The following is an 18,212-nucleotide window of genomic DNA, read 5'->3' on the forward strand; positions in this document are numbered from 1 at the left end:
AGGTGATCTGTCGAAAACGACAGACCACCTAATAAATAAATAAAAGCAATGCTATCTAATATAACAGCTATTGACTGGAAGGGGGTATATAACACTCTTTGGACCTGAAGGGAGATTTTCCCTCGGGAAAATATAACCACTTAGGAAATAAAACTCCCTTCAGCGGTCCAAATAATTTTATATTACACCCCCTGCCAGTCAATAACTGTAAAATAGAGACGTTTGCTATTTTAATAAAACTGGCCCTATGTCCCCCCCCCCCCCTTGGTCATAGATCCTAGGCTGCGCATAATAATTGGTATGTAGGATAGAACGTGGACCAGATTAAGAAGTTCTGTGCAATGATCAAGGACAAATCCATGATTGTCTTAATGGCGAGGGTAACTGTAGGATCATTGCGACATCGTAGTCAATAATCAGTGAAGGACTGGCACTTTTACTCGACAGAATTATTAAAAAAGTCCAGCCAGCTCTCCTCCCAAGTCCGGCTCCTCGCTCAGCGGAGGGGGGGGGGGGGGGTGAATGGGCAGTAGTGTAAGGGTAAGAGTCGGGATAAGATTAATGGCTTATGTCAATTGGAAGCATGACCGACTGCCAAATACACCATATAGGACTATTGAGGCTAAGACTAATGCGTTTTAGCTGATGGTTGGATGTTTCTGTTTACATTCGCATACAAAATCTTCGTTAATATTAGTCCAATCACCACTCACCGAGGGTAGGAGTCGTAACAGTCACAAGTGGACTTCTTGGTCCTTCTCCGCCTGGACCTTGTCTGACGGCAGACACACTGATATTGTATTCTGTTCCTGGTTCCAATTCAGTCAATACAAACTGCATTATTCGTTGAAGATCGCCCTCTCCCATACCTGAGTCGATTCTACCAACCTCTTGCCATTTCTCTTCCATCGTTTGCTGATAGATAAGGTAACCAACAACTGGTCCGTCGCCGGAGTCCAGAAAGGGTATCCAAGAGCTCCAGAAGACAGTGACTGATGACGAGCTGATCTCTCCGACTGTTGGGCCGGATGACAGCTCTAGTAAAGCTGAAAATTATATAGCTATCAAGTTAAACGCTGATTTTATGTATAGAGTACTTAATGAGAAAAAACACACCACCAAAGAAACCAACAAATAAAACAAGTAAAAATAAAACTCAATCTGAAATCCCAATCTTAGGGCCTATTTTGAATTGCCTTATTAAGTCTCCAAAAACGTTGCATTCTTAAATAGGTATCTCCGATAATGTTCATGCATATACAGTGTGTATGTTGTTATTCACTACTTACATTTGATATACAAAATCACCTAATCAGTTTAAATATGGTAATTACCGTAAAAATCAAATACCGCAGAAATAGTAGCCAGTGAAAAGAATCTATTTCGGTCAGGCAGTTCACCAGCGTAGCAGAAGATTTGGTCACCTTCGGTCACGTTGTAAAGGAGGAAACTATTATTACGGAATTCACCATCAAGGCTCGTCAAAAAGTAAGAGATCGGTCTCGATGACGATAGAGTTTGACCAATGGATAGCTTGACGTCATCTGGAGACAGTGTTTCTCCTTCGATTTCGACATCGACGGCGCAGTAGACATGAGCAAAACGCGGGGCGAAACCGGGAATAGTTCGAGGGATCGTGTCGAGTCGGAAATTATCTGTAGGATGAGATACAAGAAAGAATGGGAGTGGTAGAAAGGCAATAAAATACCAAATCTAGCAATATATATGACAGTAAATGACAAAATTTTTATTACTAAATAAATTAGATGTTGAAATTATTTCAAATGTAAAGCCCGCTGTACACAAAACTTAATTTTGATTGCGTCAATTACCTGCGCTAAACAAGTCAGTGAATTAAGTAGTTAGCCCATGCGCCATGTGATACTGCATTGTTAATTTCGCAGCCATTCTCTGCACGACGCCTTTTTCACACTGCGCATCAAAAACCGCACCTCACTGTTGCATCAGGCAAAAGTAATAAACCTTGTGTGCAATGGATATAAGACAAGAGTGACATCTCAAGACACATATTTAAGTCTAGTATTGATAAATGTGATTTGACTCACAAATTCCTTTCTGGCAAATCAAGTTTCTGTCCGCTGTACAGAGGTCATCGTCCCATTTTCCATGCTTTCTAAACTCTCTGACCGACCTGATGCAAGCACAATTTTGAACTCCACCATTATTGTTTGGTTCACCTTGTCCCCAACCATCATATCTAATTAAAAACAAAACAAAAATGAAATGCAGGACAATTGCAATAACAATGAAACACCCGGGCTTGAAGGTGAGCAAATACTATTATTCGGACTGCAGACTATTCACTCCTACAAGTAATGCCGGTTAACTAATCATTCATAGGACATAAATAACATTAAAATCATAACCGTTTTAACGACATTGGAAAGTTTTGTGAACGTCTTAAGAACGTTTTATGTTTGCATGGTATTTTAATTAAGATAAATCTAGAAACGTGCATTCCTCATAAATTCTGACAAACTTCCTCGCTACACATGAAGATCTAACGTCCAATGACAACTAACTGTCAAACGGCATGAGTTTAGTCCTATTAGATTAATCAAAGAAATGCACTTATTTTATTGCCGATATCGTGATTAAAGTACTTACATCACTGGTGTGCCGTCAAGCCATCTAAACTGACCCTCTCTGTCCCTGCTGCAACCAATCCAAAAGCACCGGCTATTTTGTAAGGCCGGAGTAATGAAAGTCGTCAAGAAAGCCTGGATTGATATTGACAAATACAAAATATAAAACTCACTTCCTACTTCTAAAACCAATTATCCGGAATAGAAATCACAAAGAAAAGTTTTATGGACTGAGCGTCAGATGATATTGATTTGAAAATTTTTAACCAAAGTGAAACATTCTCCACATCTCTCTATACGTGACATCACACGAATGGAGAAACGTACACAACATTATACGGCAATGATTTAGAATCGTTTTTTTTTATAAAGAATCGGACATTTTTCGATTAAATGAATATTACCCCTTGGACACGATGCGTCATTGCTGTGAGAGTGACGTTCGAGAAGTAAATCGTGCACAGATTGCATTATATTACTCGCCCATATACTAACTGCCCTCGTAGGCTCTATTAGCGTAGGTGATGCAATCAATAAGAGCAATCCTCGCATGTAATAGATATCATCTCATGCGCCAGGAACAAATCATTTATTATCAGTGCACTGTTTATTTTGCATTCATTCATTTTTACTATAATTATCACCCTCACAACGGTCAACAACGGTGGATTTGTAATTACAACACATTTAAACAGAACTTAGCCTAAGTTAAATAATAATAAATAATAATACATAACATTTATTAGGCGCTTAATACTGATGTTTCTAAGCGCACAGTGTTCTGATTAAGAGAAGACTATAACCCGTAGAATTAAATTAGAAGAAAAAGCAAAAATACAAAAGTAACATAGATAAGGTAAGAAAAACAGTGGCAATCAACTAAATAAAGACAAATATGGTGCGCACCTCCATTGACCGACGCACAACTGCAATTTACAATTTGAAAAGATAGGTTAAAGTTGTATATCTATCACATTACAAGTTAAATAAGTAATTGTGATTAACATCTGACCATTATTGGAATCTTTTTTATACCTGGATCTCATCTGAGTCAACCCTTGCTAGATTCGCTCCGTAACCTTGACAGACAGCCTGCGCCTGATCGTACCCTCTCACTGCGGTGGTGCTATCCACTAGATAGACTGCGTCATCCAGTCGGTGCCATTCTGGCTGACTTGTTAAGATATGAAAGTGACAGTTTCGAAATTATAAGGCGGTTGCTTGCTCCGAGCTTTCCTAATTTAATACCTGACACAGCGGAATGTTGAAACAGCAGATATAATTAACAGCCCCCCCCCCCCCAAGGTAGGATAAACCGGAAGTGATTTGCCCCCTTTTTAACACAAAAATTAAATTAAACTAAGCAATAAGAATTTTTTTAAACAGAACAAAAAAAGCGAAGAGTTTTTTATGACGAACATGGATATATTTCTAAGTATTCTTACCCCCTTGTAAAAACAAGATGGCTACAATGGCGATAGTAACGAACGCTGTCTCCTGGTAGGCGAACTTCATATTAAATCAACAAATAGATGGGAGTTGGTGTCAGAAAGAGATGCTATTCATTTATGATTGTATTTCAAAATGCATGTACATGTACATAGACTGGAGAAGAAATAAACGTTGACGTGTCTCGCGCTGAAATGACTTAAAAAATCTTTCTGTTTTGTTTCCTGGGCTTGTTGACATTAACTTTCCTCTTTCAGTTTCAAATCAAAAATTTGCTACATCACCCTGTCTTATTTTAGAATAAAACCAATCGTTTCCTTTTCATGGTCATGCTTCCATAATTATGAGGCTTTGAAGTATGGGAGTTGGTGTCAGAAAGAGATGCTATTCATTTATGATTATATTTCAAAATGCATGTACATGTACACAGACTGGAGAAGAAATAAACGTTGACGTGTCTCGCGCTGAAATGACCTAAAAAAATCTTTCTGTTTTGTTTCCTGGGCTTGTTGACATTAACTTTCCTCTTTCAGTTTCAAATCAAAAATTTGCTACATCACCCTGTCTTATTTTAGAATAAAACCAATCGTTTCCTTTTCATGTTCATGCTTTCATAATTATGAGGCTTTGAAGTAATTTAATCGATTTCTCTCAAAGATGGAAGGACTATTTGTAAGCGAAATAATAACTTCCCGGTTTTATAGTTTGTTTTCTGTATGTTTTTCTAAATGATAACAATAATGACAATAATAATAATAAAACAACAAATATAATGATAAAATTAAGAAGAACTGATAAACAGATAGATAATGAAAAAATAAATGAATAACATGGATGAGACAAGAACATCATCCTAGGAGTAAGATATTAATATAGTATTAATGACTGCTTTGAGAGAAATAGTTGTTTTATTACGCTCAAGGGAAGGTTAGAATTGTGCTATTCCCCGAGGCTTGCCGAGGGGAATAGCACAATTGTAACCTTCCCGAGAGCGTATGAAAACAACTATTTCTCGAATATTAAAGCAGTCATTAATACTTTTATATGCCGAAAAAAAATTGACTAAAAAATAAAAAATAAAAAATACTTTTTTTTTTGTCGAAGGTGAGAGTCGAACTCTTGCGTACAATGAGTGATGAAACTTATACCAACGCCTTACACCACTCGGCCATCGCGCGCTGTTCACATACTTGGCAGTTTTGTACAATATATACATTAAAATGGATTGAAACCGGCTTCGGCGTGATGAATGCTTCGCAAAAGCACCCTTCTTTTACTTTTGCAATGCATATTGGCACGAACTTAGATCAAGATCTATCGGCAGATGTTGTTTTTTTGTTTTTGGAAGTTTATTTTCGTCTTCATGTCAACAATGCAAGATAAAATTGTCGGTAAGATCGATCGAGATTCAATTGTATTGAAATTACCGACCAATCCTTCGCACACATACGGTATCCTCGATCGCTCAAACCATTTTTTAACATGTAAACCTATGGGGTAACCATGGAGGCTGACCTATTTTTTTAATAACCATGGTTATTAAAAATATTAAATGTTTTATGCATGGTTACCGGGAATTTTACAGGAACAGTTGAAGTTTATGAATGCAATTCGACCAATCAGATGGCTGGATTTCTTAAGTGAGGTATATAACAATTGTTGTCTACTACTAACGCTCATGTTCATAGTTACTTCAGATACCTTTGATTATTATATTCATATTGTAGTCCGCGATATGTAAAATAGTGCATCATAACAAACAGATATCATGGTACATACATGTACAGAGCCTGTTTTTGTTTGTAATTTTGTTTCTGTTTACCACTGAGTTCCTTTCAGTTTGATTTTGCTGGTATATTGTATGTACGTGTATTAGGTCTTATGATGAAAACTTTCATGTCCAATGTTTGTAAATATATAGGTTTCCCGGCGAAATTCGCGAGTTTGTCATTCGAATTCATTTACTTTGCATTGAAGTTAGTGCAGATCGGCTTTGCCATGCCAATTATCATTGAATTTTCCCGTTTTGGTATTCAATTTAAAATTTTGGTCGAATAGTGTGGTACGGTATGTCACTGAAACAGCTCCCTTAGGACTTTTGTGCTAAAGTTGATTTTTTGCATTTTTGGATTCATTCCCAACTAACAATTGGACGTTTTCTGAACGTTCTAAAAAGGTTCCAAATTGGTTTTCTAAACGTTTTGTGAAAACGTTCTAAAAACGTCTATTTGTGGTAGGTTGAAAACGTTTTTTGGAACGTTCCAAATGGACGTTTTTTGAACGTTTTCTAAACGTTTTTAGAACCAATAAAAAACCTTTTAAAGATTTGCTTTTAAGTGCAAGGACCTGCAGAAAACCTGTCGGACGTTTGGGACGTTTTAAGAACGTTTTAAGAACCTTAAAAACGTCCGGAAAACCTTTTTAGGAACGTCTAGAACGTTTCCAGGACGTTTAAAGAACGTCTAGAACGTCCAAGAGAACCTTTTAAGAACGTCTAGAATGTACTGTAAACGTTTTGAGAACGTTCAGAAAACCTTTTAAGAACGTCCAGAACGTCCTGGAAACGTTCAGAAAACCTTTTAAGAACGTCTAGAACGTCCTGGAAACGTTTTTAAAACATTCAGTAAACCTTTTAAGAACGTCTAGAACGTCCTGGAAACGTTTTAAGAACGTTCAGAAAACCTTTTAAGAACGTCCAATATACAGTGAATTTTTAATAAACGCTAGGTCACACATGTATTTGATTGATTTTATGAATTTATTATCAAACATATTTACAAAATATGTACAAAGGCTTGGCAATACAGTACATCATGTATATTTGAAAAAGAGTAATGGTATTTCCCGAAGTGCCCCCGAAAGAACATACAATTCTAATATTAAGAATAAATTGTTATTTTATCAAAATCGGTTCACAAACGGCTGAAATATCCATAGATATATTTTTATTCAAAATATTAAAAATGCTTGAAGACTACTTTGAAGAAAATAAATCTGAATAGTTCTTTAAAAAGCAATTTATATAGATATTTAATTATTATTGTAACAAACATTAAATGCAGAAACTGAAAGTAACGGGTCATTTTTAATATTAACAGGGGTTTTACTTGGCCGTTTGTGATTATTACATTGCACCGTGATGGTGCAGGTTTTGGTTTTAAAGTTAAGTTTGACCAATACTAAACTATCCCTCTAAAACTATAGATACATAACACATGAACAATATACAAATAATACACAATAATCTGATAGATGAGTTGAAGATATGTCATTAACTGGCAAATATGAATACTCATATATTTACGGGTCTATGTCTCTATGAATATACAAGACAAGATATAAATTAATAGTGTCAACACATGAACAATCTACAAATAAAACATAAGAAAATGATAGATGAGTTGAAGATATGCCTCATTAACTGGCAAATATGAATACTCATATATTCACGGGTCTAAATATACAAGGCAAGATAAAAAATGAATAGTGTCAAGAATTTGGCAGCACACATATAGCAACTTTGGTAACACACTTTATAAAAGCAATTTGAGTTATTTACAGAACCTGGCAATTCATGCCAAAAAGATGCCCCAGCAAATGATTAAGAAATCTTTCTATAATAAGTCTTGATCTTTGGTAAAACCAAATAGTGCATAGAATTTCTTTGTGTACTATATCAATGTGAATAAATTCACCAGAACCTTTTAACAAAATGTCACAAATTATCATTAAATACATGTGAATAACCGATTTAGCTATGTGCCTCCACCCAGGATTAGCTTCATCATCCGGTGCAAATTATAACTATTCAAAAGAGTACACGATGTATTTACTTTCTCATCAACTTCTACAAGTGATACAAATATGACTATTTTAAGAAGTCACATTTCAAGTAAAAGTACAGCAAAAAAATATATGGAAACTACACTCGTTTCAGCTCTACAAATTGGCAACACTGATGACATCAACTGTGAGTAGCTATCCATCAACTTTGTACACAAAATTTTCCTTAAAGTTACACATTTCCACAGCTTTTAATCAGAGTATGTTCAGATTACTGATGACGAATAGCTTTCTACACAACATGCTTTGACTATGGGGGTTAGAAAATGTGAAATTTTGTGTACAAAGTGAATTTAGAGCTACTCAAGATGTCATCAGCATTGTCAAATTGAATAGCCGAGAGTAATTTACTAGAAAATGTAAACAAAGAGTAGTTTCCTTAATTTGTTTTCCTTACTGAGTTTGCCCATTTCTTATTTTTAATTTTGTTCAAATTTGTCTCCTTTGATTGAAGCAGTGAAATTTCTAGGGTAGATTTCCCCTTAAATCCGTGTAAAAAAATTGTCCTTTTGATCGACCAAAGATTTAGTGGGCAGGTCAAGATTTCCCAGAAGCCTTGCATTGGACCTTGCATCTTACTTCAAATATAAAATCAACACAAAACACATGAACAATCTACCAAAAGCTATTTACAATAAACTGATAGAAATGAGTTGATATGAATTATTAACAGGCAAATATGAATACTCAAATTTAAGGGTCTATGAATATAGAAGACAAGGTTATAAATAAACAGTGTCGAGAGTTTGGCAGCACACACATTGGTTTCAGCATCCTTACAAAAAGTAGTACATTTACAGACCTATACAACTTTGTCTTGCATTCTCAACAAGATGTTGGCAATTCAATCCAAAAAGATGCACCAACAAAACTGTTATGTCGCTGATAAAGTTTCTCCATTATTAGCTGAAATGGTCAAATTTGGTTTCAATATGAGTTTTAGGATTTTTGCATTGCCCCTGAATGAAGGTATCTTAATCTACCTTGAATGAAAATTTGGTGTTCACTGGTTCGGTAAACGGCTCCCTCAGGTCTTCCACATCAACGGCCGCTCCCGATTTAGACAAAAGCAGTTTTTGTACCAACTGCGTCAGATGCTGCTGCCCTTCCTCCAGCCTCTGCAGCGTACACAGTACCTGCACTTGACAATTGCCTGAGAAGAAAAAAACAGATACATAAAATGCATTATAATAACAGTTCAAGTCATTAAAAAGTTTGACAGCAAATGAATAGGATATTTTGGCAAGATATGTTTGATAGCTGTCCAATTTAGTCACTTCAGGAATATATCACCCAGCTTCAAAGACAACACCTGTGCAGCGCTTCCAACAAAGTATACATAGTGTAAGGATTTAAAAGCGACTCTTCTGTAAGAAAACTATACCCATGCCTTGTTGATAAAATAAATTACATGTACGCCGAGATAATCTGTCTCTCTTATCCAATCCAACAGTATTTTAGTGTAGCAACTTAGTACAAATGGCAAATGTTGTTTTGTTTGTTTATACGCTCTACAGTATATGTTCTGATAAAAAAAAAACCTCAGAAACTTTTGTTTGTGAAATGCTATCTGAAAAAAACTTACTTTCCGAAGCCCGAGCCCTTGCTGGAGTTGTGGGTTGGAACTGAAAAATGCGATGTGGACTTGGACTTTGCATTCAGTTTCGGCATTGGTATCTCCGCTGCCACAGCCTTAGTCGTTCCTCCGCGTACATGTTGTTTTCTTGGGTCCGAACCGATTCAAGATCTGAAAAATAGAGACACATTGCAGATGTTAAAAGGGATATCAAGACATGACAAGAATTCTCATAAACTGAACAAACTTTTGGGTAATGCACACTTCTTGTCCGAAATTTATGCCTAGATTACAAATTAATTTCCAGTTTTGCCGGAATGGTGCCACATCTATTAATCATCATTTTGCATGGCTGGGACACAAAGCAGGTCTAGCTATCCCAAATAAATTATCTTAGGTTTTCATCATCTGTTGGATTTTGAAGAAAACGAGAAATAAGATTATACGTCTCTGGCCGAGCCAAGCACTACTAACCATCAAGAGACAAATACTTACCAGCGTCACTTCCGGAATCACTTGAAGATTTGCTAAATCTCTGGGAAGACGTCTCTTTCGCTTCTACACAGCATCATCTTCCGGTACCAGATCTGACGTGTCCTCTGCCTTCCTGGCGATGTTTTTGCGCTTTCACATAGTTGCCTGTATGTAAAAATGAAAAACAAATCAATCCTTAAGTTAATCTACGTTATTGGAAATCAATTTCTTTAAATAATGTGTCATCTGAACTAAAAAGAATTTTTTTAAAGGGACGAAATTGAGAACAAGATATAGATCTAGGTCTAGGTCTCGATATTTCTATAAAGACAAAATCCATACAAAAAAGGTGGTTTGGGAGCTATTTCAATTGCCTAAAAAACAAACCTGTTGTAATAGGGGGTGGGATAATATAAAGTTGCTAAATGGTGGTGGAGGGAAAAGCATGGAATATGTTCCACTCCCGTGGGATTTTAAATGCTATTGAGGGAAGAGTAAATAAGTCAAGAAATGAGATGGTAGTCGAGGGACTTATTTTCTTCACGAAATAGCATTTTAAATCCCGATGGGAACTTTCCATGATTTTTCCAGACAGCAAAGTTAACAACTCAACTGTTTTAATCATCCGATTACCATGTAATGTAATGAGCCATGCGCACATACCCACTCCAGCAAAGAGTCGATGCTATTATGCGTATTGACCTCTAGCACTGCACTACATGTTAATGGGCAGCATTTGCTTAAAAGGAATAGTCAATACACACATAATACACAATGCACTTATCATGCCGATGCGGCTGTAAGCAAAGTTTGACAGTAGACAAACAATTTGAATTTCTAAATTGTTCTTTCTAAATTCTAATAAAATAACATCGGTAAGTTGAACAAATTTCTATTAGGCCTACTGCTATTTAGGTGTCATCAATTGTCACTAAAGTACCGATTTTTAGTGAAAGAGTTTTGTACAGTGGTGTTTGAAATGTTGAGTATCAATAGCACAGCTTTTAATACACAGCCAGGATAGTAATGCAGCTATGTATAACTCCAAGAAGCTCCGACGCCGTTCGGCATCGGAGCTTCCTGGAGTTATGTGTGCACATAGCCTAGCCTACCCAATTACCATACGGTACCAGTCAATGCAATGAGAGTTTCAACGGCCTGCACATGCGACATAGAGTCTACCGTACTTTTAGTTTTAATGCAAATAATCAATATTTTATTTCATTTTACATGCTTCAAAATCAATCAAACAAAGCTTAAATTCCTTACAGATATCAAAATGTTAAAGTAACGCTTACCTCGGTGTCGCAGTCTAACAGATTATTTGAAATCTCGAAGTCACGTCATCAAGCAGTCAACTCGTCAGTCAATTTAAAACACGCGGCATGCAAGCGCCGCGCGCACCGGCCGTGCCGGGTACGATTCACTGACCTCTACAGTGGTACGATTATATACGGTGCGTCCGCAGTTGACCCCCCTCTCCCCACCATGTACGTACGCACTTTGTATACAGTACGTGGTTGAATGGAGCATATAAATGACGTAGCGCGGTCGGACTGATTGGGCTGGGGGGGGGGATCGAGGGGCACAAACGTTATATGTGAGGGGAAGGGGTCACTACTTTTCTTCAAATAATTTCACCTTATGTTTTTTATTTTTTTCCCTCAAAATTATTGGGGGGCACGTGCCTCCCCCCATCGCTACGCCACAGGAGTGCATTAGTTTGGCATACCTCGACCCCCCCCCCCCCATGCGTATGCATGTGGCCTAATTTCGCCAGCTGGTATTTTTTAAGAAATATTTATTTGGACATTAAAAATAAATTCAACAAAATACGTCTGAATAAAACGTTCTGTAAACGTTTTACAGGACCTATCCAAGAACGTTTAATTTGTAACGTCCACAAAACGTTTTCTGAACGTCTTCAAAAGACCTAGCTCCGCAGCGAATGTAAGGTCCCAACTTAGACGTTATATAAACGTTTTTTAAACGTTTAATATGGACGAAGACGTACAGAACCTAATATGAACGTTCTGTAGACGTTTTAAAAACGTTTTGTGTTTGCTGGGTTGGGGTCCAAACTATCAGAAATTGATGGGGTTCAAATTTTCCGGAAGACACCAAATTTCCCTATTGCGCTTTATATAAGCTATTTTGGCGCCCAATATGGACCCCCAGGAAATGAAGGAGGGGTCTGAAATACTGAACCCCATCATTTTTTGGTCAATTGGGGCCCTTTTGAAGCCAAAACAGAAGAAAAATCCACTTTGGCACAAAAATCCTACGGGATTACATACCATACCGCACTAAAAGGGTTTCATAGATCTGTCATTTAATTTAGAAACTGCTTAACTAGCATTCAAATTAATCGTCACTTGTCGAGGCATCATTTTTATCATTCAAATTAACACCTGTCATTCGTATTCGAATAATGTTTATTCAAGTTAGGAATGTTAAGGGAAGAAATGCAACACACGTTTACAGTTTTAAAAAAATGCAATTAAATGCATGCTTTGCCATTAGGGTATTTTCTGTTATTCCATTTATTAATTTTGAGGACAATGCATATGGGTGTAGTAAGACATTTGGTAAAGAAGGGGCGAAATCAAGGGATATGGCATTTCTGCACGTACATGAACATGTTCATATACCCCGGAAAAGTGGAGATACAAAAATACCTACCCCAGTCGCAATATTGTACCCTTCTTCCATAATGAAATTGTGATAAATTTATGATTAAACAGAAGACAAACAACTTCCTTACATGAAAATTTACAAAAATATTGAGAACATTAAGTCCGTCGATGTAAGTCTTTTTTTCTTCTTAACAATCAAACTTAAATGCTGATGAATATCACATAAATCTAAAAGTACACTGTTGGTCATAATGGTGGAATAATTATTTTTACCCCAGTTAAGGGAAGGATTTAAAAAAATTATTTATTTCTAATAGATCTAGATAATGGCATACATTCTCAGATTTTATTGAATATTAATTTGCGAGTGTTTGTTCTGCGTGACTCCTAAATCATATGTGTGCTCCTATGCTAATCAGCTAGGGAACCTACGTCCTTAAATCATAATTGACAGTAATGAGGATTAATGCCTCAAAAAGGGGCACTAATATAGCTGATCGACACGATTTTTATCCTGGGGCCTCACAGTAATGAGGCCATTGCTTAGCCCCTGAATCATGACTGTACGCAGTGTTTGCTAGGGTACGCGGCCCCTTCCACAAATCCCCCAAAACGAAGAAAATGCAATAAATTATCAATAATACATTGCATTTCCCCCCCGGCCCCCAACAGAAAAAATTCCTCTTTGTGGCCATGCCTTGAACCATAATGCATGGCCCTACAGAGGAATTTTTCCTGTTGGGGGCCGGGGGGAAATGCAATGAATTATTGATAATTTATTGCATTTTCTTCGTTTTGGGGGATTTGTGGAAGGGGCCGCGTACCCTGGCAAACACTGCGTACAGTCATGATTCAGGGGCTAAGCAATGGCCTTGTTACTGTGAGGCCCCAGGATAAAAATCGTGTCAATCAGCTATATATTAGTGCTCTTTTGTGAGGCATTAATCCTTATTACTGTCAATTATGACTTAAGGACGTAGGTCCCAGCTGATTAGCATAGTAGCACACATATGATTAAGCAGTCACGCAAAACAAACACTCGCAAATTAATATTCAATAAAATGTGAGAATGTATGCCATTATCTAGATCTATTAGAAATAAATAATTTTTAAAAATCCTTCCCTAAACTGGGGTAACAATAAATATTCCACCATTATGACCAACAGTGTATATGAAGTGTATAAATGCAAGAAAATAGAATATGATGAAATACACATGCAAAAAACAATCTTGAAAGAAAGAGAATGAGCTATAAAAAGTGTGTAATAAACGAGAAATGTATATTCCAGAAAACGTGTAGCGCCAACTCAAATGTCCAAATAACAAGAAGCAAACTATTCATTAATTTGAATGAAACATACATAGATTCTAACGAAAACTTCATAGATTTGAAAACTAGAAAAAGGAATATAAACCCAAGATATATCTGACAGCACTAAAACCGTCGAATTTGAACGCAAGACAAATTAACTTAAAATGACAAACTCGCGAATTTGGCCGGAAAATCCTATGTTTAAAGATTTTCTGTCAGGTTCGGTCTCATAATTTTCAGCGATATCTGTATTTGAAAACCTGCAATAGTTTTCGAAAATATGGCAAACAAGATGAGGAATGTATGGTTCTTCTTAGCCTATTCTACATTTGGCTTGTAATCGACAAGAAGAAAGGGAATGCTAACAAAAGACCAGCTGAAAAAGTTCGGTTTCATTTATTTAAAAAAAAAAAAAAAATTTTTAATCATAATTCATTTTAGATATCAGTTATACTTACTCAAAATATGATGTTAGTAACACCACAGAGGTCCTTATAAGCTATTTAATCAACTGGCATTTTTGCAGAAATTTTAAAGTCAATACTATTTGTTGAAATTGAATTGAGGTTGTGAGAGCATAGTAACATCAAAGTTTGTTGGTTGTAGGCTCTACCACCATTGTATTCACATGAGGTGCCAGATATCCCTTTCATTTTCATATTATTACTGTCAGTTGGTAATATTAATTCAAGTCGGAAGGAGAGGGTTTCTGTACTTCCGTCTTTTCAGTATTGAAGATACAAGAAAGATTTAGCTCATGTTTTTGAAGTAGACTATTAGATGGCCTAGCCATGACTTTTTTATGTTCACAGTGAAATCGCGTTTGACCGGCTAATACTACATGTACATGTTTGTCAATACTGATTTTGGTGTGGGAATGTGTTATTTTTTCCTTTCAGATTGGCGTTGGAAGTTATGTATAACTATAGGCTAAGTGAATATATTGTAGAGGTCGGGATTATCTGTTACCTCATGAATGCAGAGTTATTCGAATTAGATCAATTCCTACCGTTACATTGTTTGAAATTCACCAACGTGATAGTATCTTATATGTGGATAATTCAGAAATATTGTTGTTGTTGTTGTTGTTGTTTTTTTTTGTTTTTTTTGTTTTTTTTTGGGGGGGATATCAGGGAGCAACCAACTATTACAGTGAGTTCTTGTGTAGCGCTTATGTTTGTCAGACTTGACACTCCTGGCGCTCCACAATACTGCCCCGGCTTAGTACGGCTGCCATAATTGTGCTCTAACGTTTAAAGGAATTAATTCATGCCAGGTAGCCATTTTCCTCACATTCGTCGGGTGTTGCGAACCGCCAACTATAAGTCCGATGTGTATACACTAGACCACGCGACACCCAAGCTTGCCGGAAGCAGTATAAGGTTGTTTCAGTTTTTGGAGGGGGGGGGGATATTTCAGGCGGCTCACCTTTCAGGGGCAGTGGCGTAATGAGCAAAAGCGTTTTTTTTTTGGGGGGGGGGGGCGCAGAAAAAAAATCTGCAACACCACCACTCTTACATGTTACATGCAGGCCCCGCGAAACTTTTTTCAAAATGGGAGTTTTAACGATCAGGTAGCGAAGCGATTGGAGCATTAATTAAATTGGCGTGGGTTCAGGGGTTTTGGGCATTATCACACTAAAAAATAAAGGTACAAATTTGCACCCTATAGGGTGCAGACCGCTTCTACAATAGCAGCCACCTATAGGGTGCAATTGTGCAGACTTGCACCCTTAGGGGTGCAAAACGAGCACCTTTAGGGGTGCAGACCGCTTCTACAATAGCAGCCACGTATTGCAGACTTGCACCTATAGGTGGCTTCTATTGTAGCAGCGATCTGCACTCCAAATGTACCCCTATTTCTTGGTGTGTACATTGCGGTCAGATAAGCATATTTAGAAACCGTATTTGTGACACTGGCAGGTCAGTTATTGGCGTGGGTCCAGGGGGCTGAGACCCATGAAGCTTAAGGGTTTAAGGCATTTAAGTGTGGACAGATGATCATTCAGGAGCCCGTCTTAGGGCCCTTAATTGGTTGGGTTTAGGGGGTAGAGCCCCCGGAAGCTCAGCTGTTTAGGTATTTAGTTACGGTCAGATGAGCATCCAGGGGGCCGCCTTAGGGTCCTTGGTGAGATCCAGGGGGCGGTGTTCCCCGTTAGCTCGGGGGTTTTAGGCATTTGATAACGGTCAGATGAGCATATTTCGATACCTCATTTTGTAACACTGGCAGGTCACTCATCTTTCTCTCTTTCATTGATTTTATCTTTAACATACTTTTTTCAAAAAAAGTGAGGGGGGCTCGAACCCCCGAGCCCCACCGTTCTGCAGGCCTTAACACGAAGGCTTTTAAATGAGCATATTTTTAGCCTTGACTTTAAATTAGGGATTGTTCATTTTTCAACAAACGCATACAGAAGAATATTTTACCAAAACAATTGAGGAAAAGTCCCGGAAAATCATGTCATTTCAGCAACATTTGTAAATAACTGGTATCGATTTAGAAGTAAACCACGTTTGAATTATATTTGGGGACATCTGCCCTCCCCCTATCAGTACACCAGTGTTCAGGGGCTAATGTCTTCTCACCCCTATAATACCAAACACACACGCTTTCCCATCCTCTCACAATATTTCCACGATATGCGCGTATCGCTATTATAAAAATCCTTCATTGATAAATATAGGGGCATGTAGAATAGTAAGGAAATTTAATTCCTGTTTACTCTCCTTTTCTTTGAATGGAATGTCATTTTTATGTGATTCAATTCAGGTTTTATTTTTTATTTTCTCTTTGGTTAAAAATAAAAACATTTTTACTCCTGAACTGCTAATTGTTTTCGGGGGGGGGGGTGAAAATGAGGCCTCCCCCCCCCCCCCCCGCTACACCTCTTAGTCCACATAACAAAATTGTTGTCCTGCCCCCTCCTCACAAGGTAATATCATTGGAATGAAGAATTTCTCCAAATTTTTCCGATTTAATTATATTCCGAAAAACTTTGCGTAGATGTCTTCGCTTCATTATAATAAGGCCTAAACAAAAAAGATGTATTGCCCTTTGCAACCGACCCAAATATCTTGAAATCTACTATCGGCTTTTTAAGAAAGTACTTTTTTTAAACCGTTTTTTGAAGAAAAAAAGTTTAATTCAATACAAAACTGTAAATAATCAGCCCAAAGAGGGAGAAAAAAAAGATTACCGACCGACCCATGTTATAGAACTTAAAGATACTATGTCCCTTTTGCAGCCAACCTCAAATTCTGTAGAACTTTGCAGGAATTATGAATACGCATGTATGTCCTATCTGTGAAATTTAAACGTTAGCAGTGTCTTCATATCCAAATTATGCAAGGAAACCCGTTTACTTGCTAGACTTCACTGTCAGACACTATTGAGTGACTGACTGGCTTTTTTTTCTTCTTTGGTAATAACATACATGAAAAGAGTTGTAAAGGGTACATGAGCGTTTGTCTACATTAATAACCCACTTCTTGTGATGGCCAAGATTAAACTGATTGAATCTTTGCGCAGCATAAAACGTATGACTATTCGGTACAATTGTCTGAAAATCAAGACTATTACTTTTGGGCTCTATAGCCCTAAAGTCGATTTGACAACTAATAGTCGTTATTTTCCCACTTGAAGACATTTTCAAGCCCCACCTTTTTTAGGGAAGTTCTAAATTAGTATTATCTTTCAAATGCAGTTGAAATTTAACCTTTTCATTTGTTTGGCCTGCAAATGGGACATTTAAAGTACCTTTAAAGGGCAATGTAAAAACTTTTTTGTAGGCCTAATAAAGACCGCGTCCCACCTACCCGATAAAAAACATAACGATATAATTACATGTACAAAAATTACACACACTTTTTTCTTCAATATTTTTTTTTATTAGAGATTTCATTCAAAATAAATCATAAAAATCAATGTAAATAATTCCATACAAATATAGATCTTCATTCCGTTTTCATAACATAAATAAATTATTCATAAAACAGTGAGCAAAGAAGGAGAATAATGGAATAATATCACTAAATTGTTCTAATAATAATAATCACATACTGAACTGAATTACCATCATTCATGAAACTTGAAATAAAATAAGTATACATATTTGTATACAATCCACCCTAAGCACGCCATCCCTCCACCCCTTCTACTACTTACCCCCCCCCCCGTAAACATTCACATTTACTCGCACCTTACAAAACATACACGGATACACACGCGCACAACACTGGAACTCCAGCCAATTATTCTTACTCACAAGACCACACCAAAGACCGTGACTACCATTACACCAAACACAACACTTATC

At 37.0% G+C, this 18,212-nt stretch overlaps 2 long non-coding RNA genes across 2 annotated transcripts; both read right to left on the reverse strand.

Annotated features, from left to right (window-relative positions):
* Positions 1 to 1,342: 1,342 nt before the first annotated feature.
* On the reverse strand, positions 1,343 to 2,734 carry LOC115928594. Its single transcript, XR_004066095.1, has 3 exons — positions 2,629 to 2,734; positions 2,067 to 2,218; positions 1,343 to 1,655 (listed from the first exon to the last, which is right to left on the reverse strand). It is a non-coding gene; the product is annotated as an uncharacterized LOC115928594 (long non-coding RNA).
* Positions 2,735 to 8,055: 5,321 nt separating this feature from the next.
* Positions 8,056 to 11,353, reverse strand: LOC115928809. The gene is made up of 4 exons (XR_004066226.1): positions 11,247 to 11,353; positions 9,970 to 10,113; positions 9,484 to 9,645; positions 8,056 to 9,051 (listed from the first exon to the last, which is right to left on the reverse strand). It is a non-coding gene; the product is annotated as an uncharacterized LOC115928809 (long non-coding RNA).
* Positions 11,354 to 18,212: the final 6,859 nt, after the last annotated feature.

This window comes from Strongylocentrotus purpuratus, unplaced genomic scaffold, assembly GCF_000002235.5.
Source record: "Strongylocentrotus purpuratus isolate Spur 01 unplaced genomic scaffold, Spur_5.0 spur5_scaffold_3, whole genome shotgun sequence".
In the NCBI taxonomy this organism is placed as follows: Eukaryota; Metazoa; Echinodermata; class Echinoidea; order Camarodonta; family Strongylocentrotidae; genus Strongylocentrotus; species Strongylocentrotus purpuratus.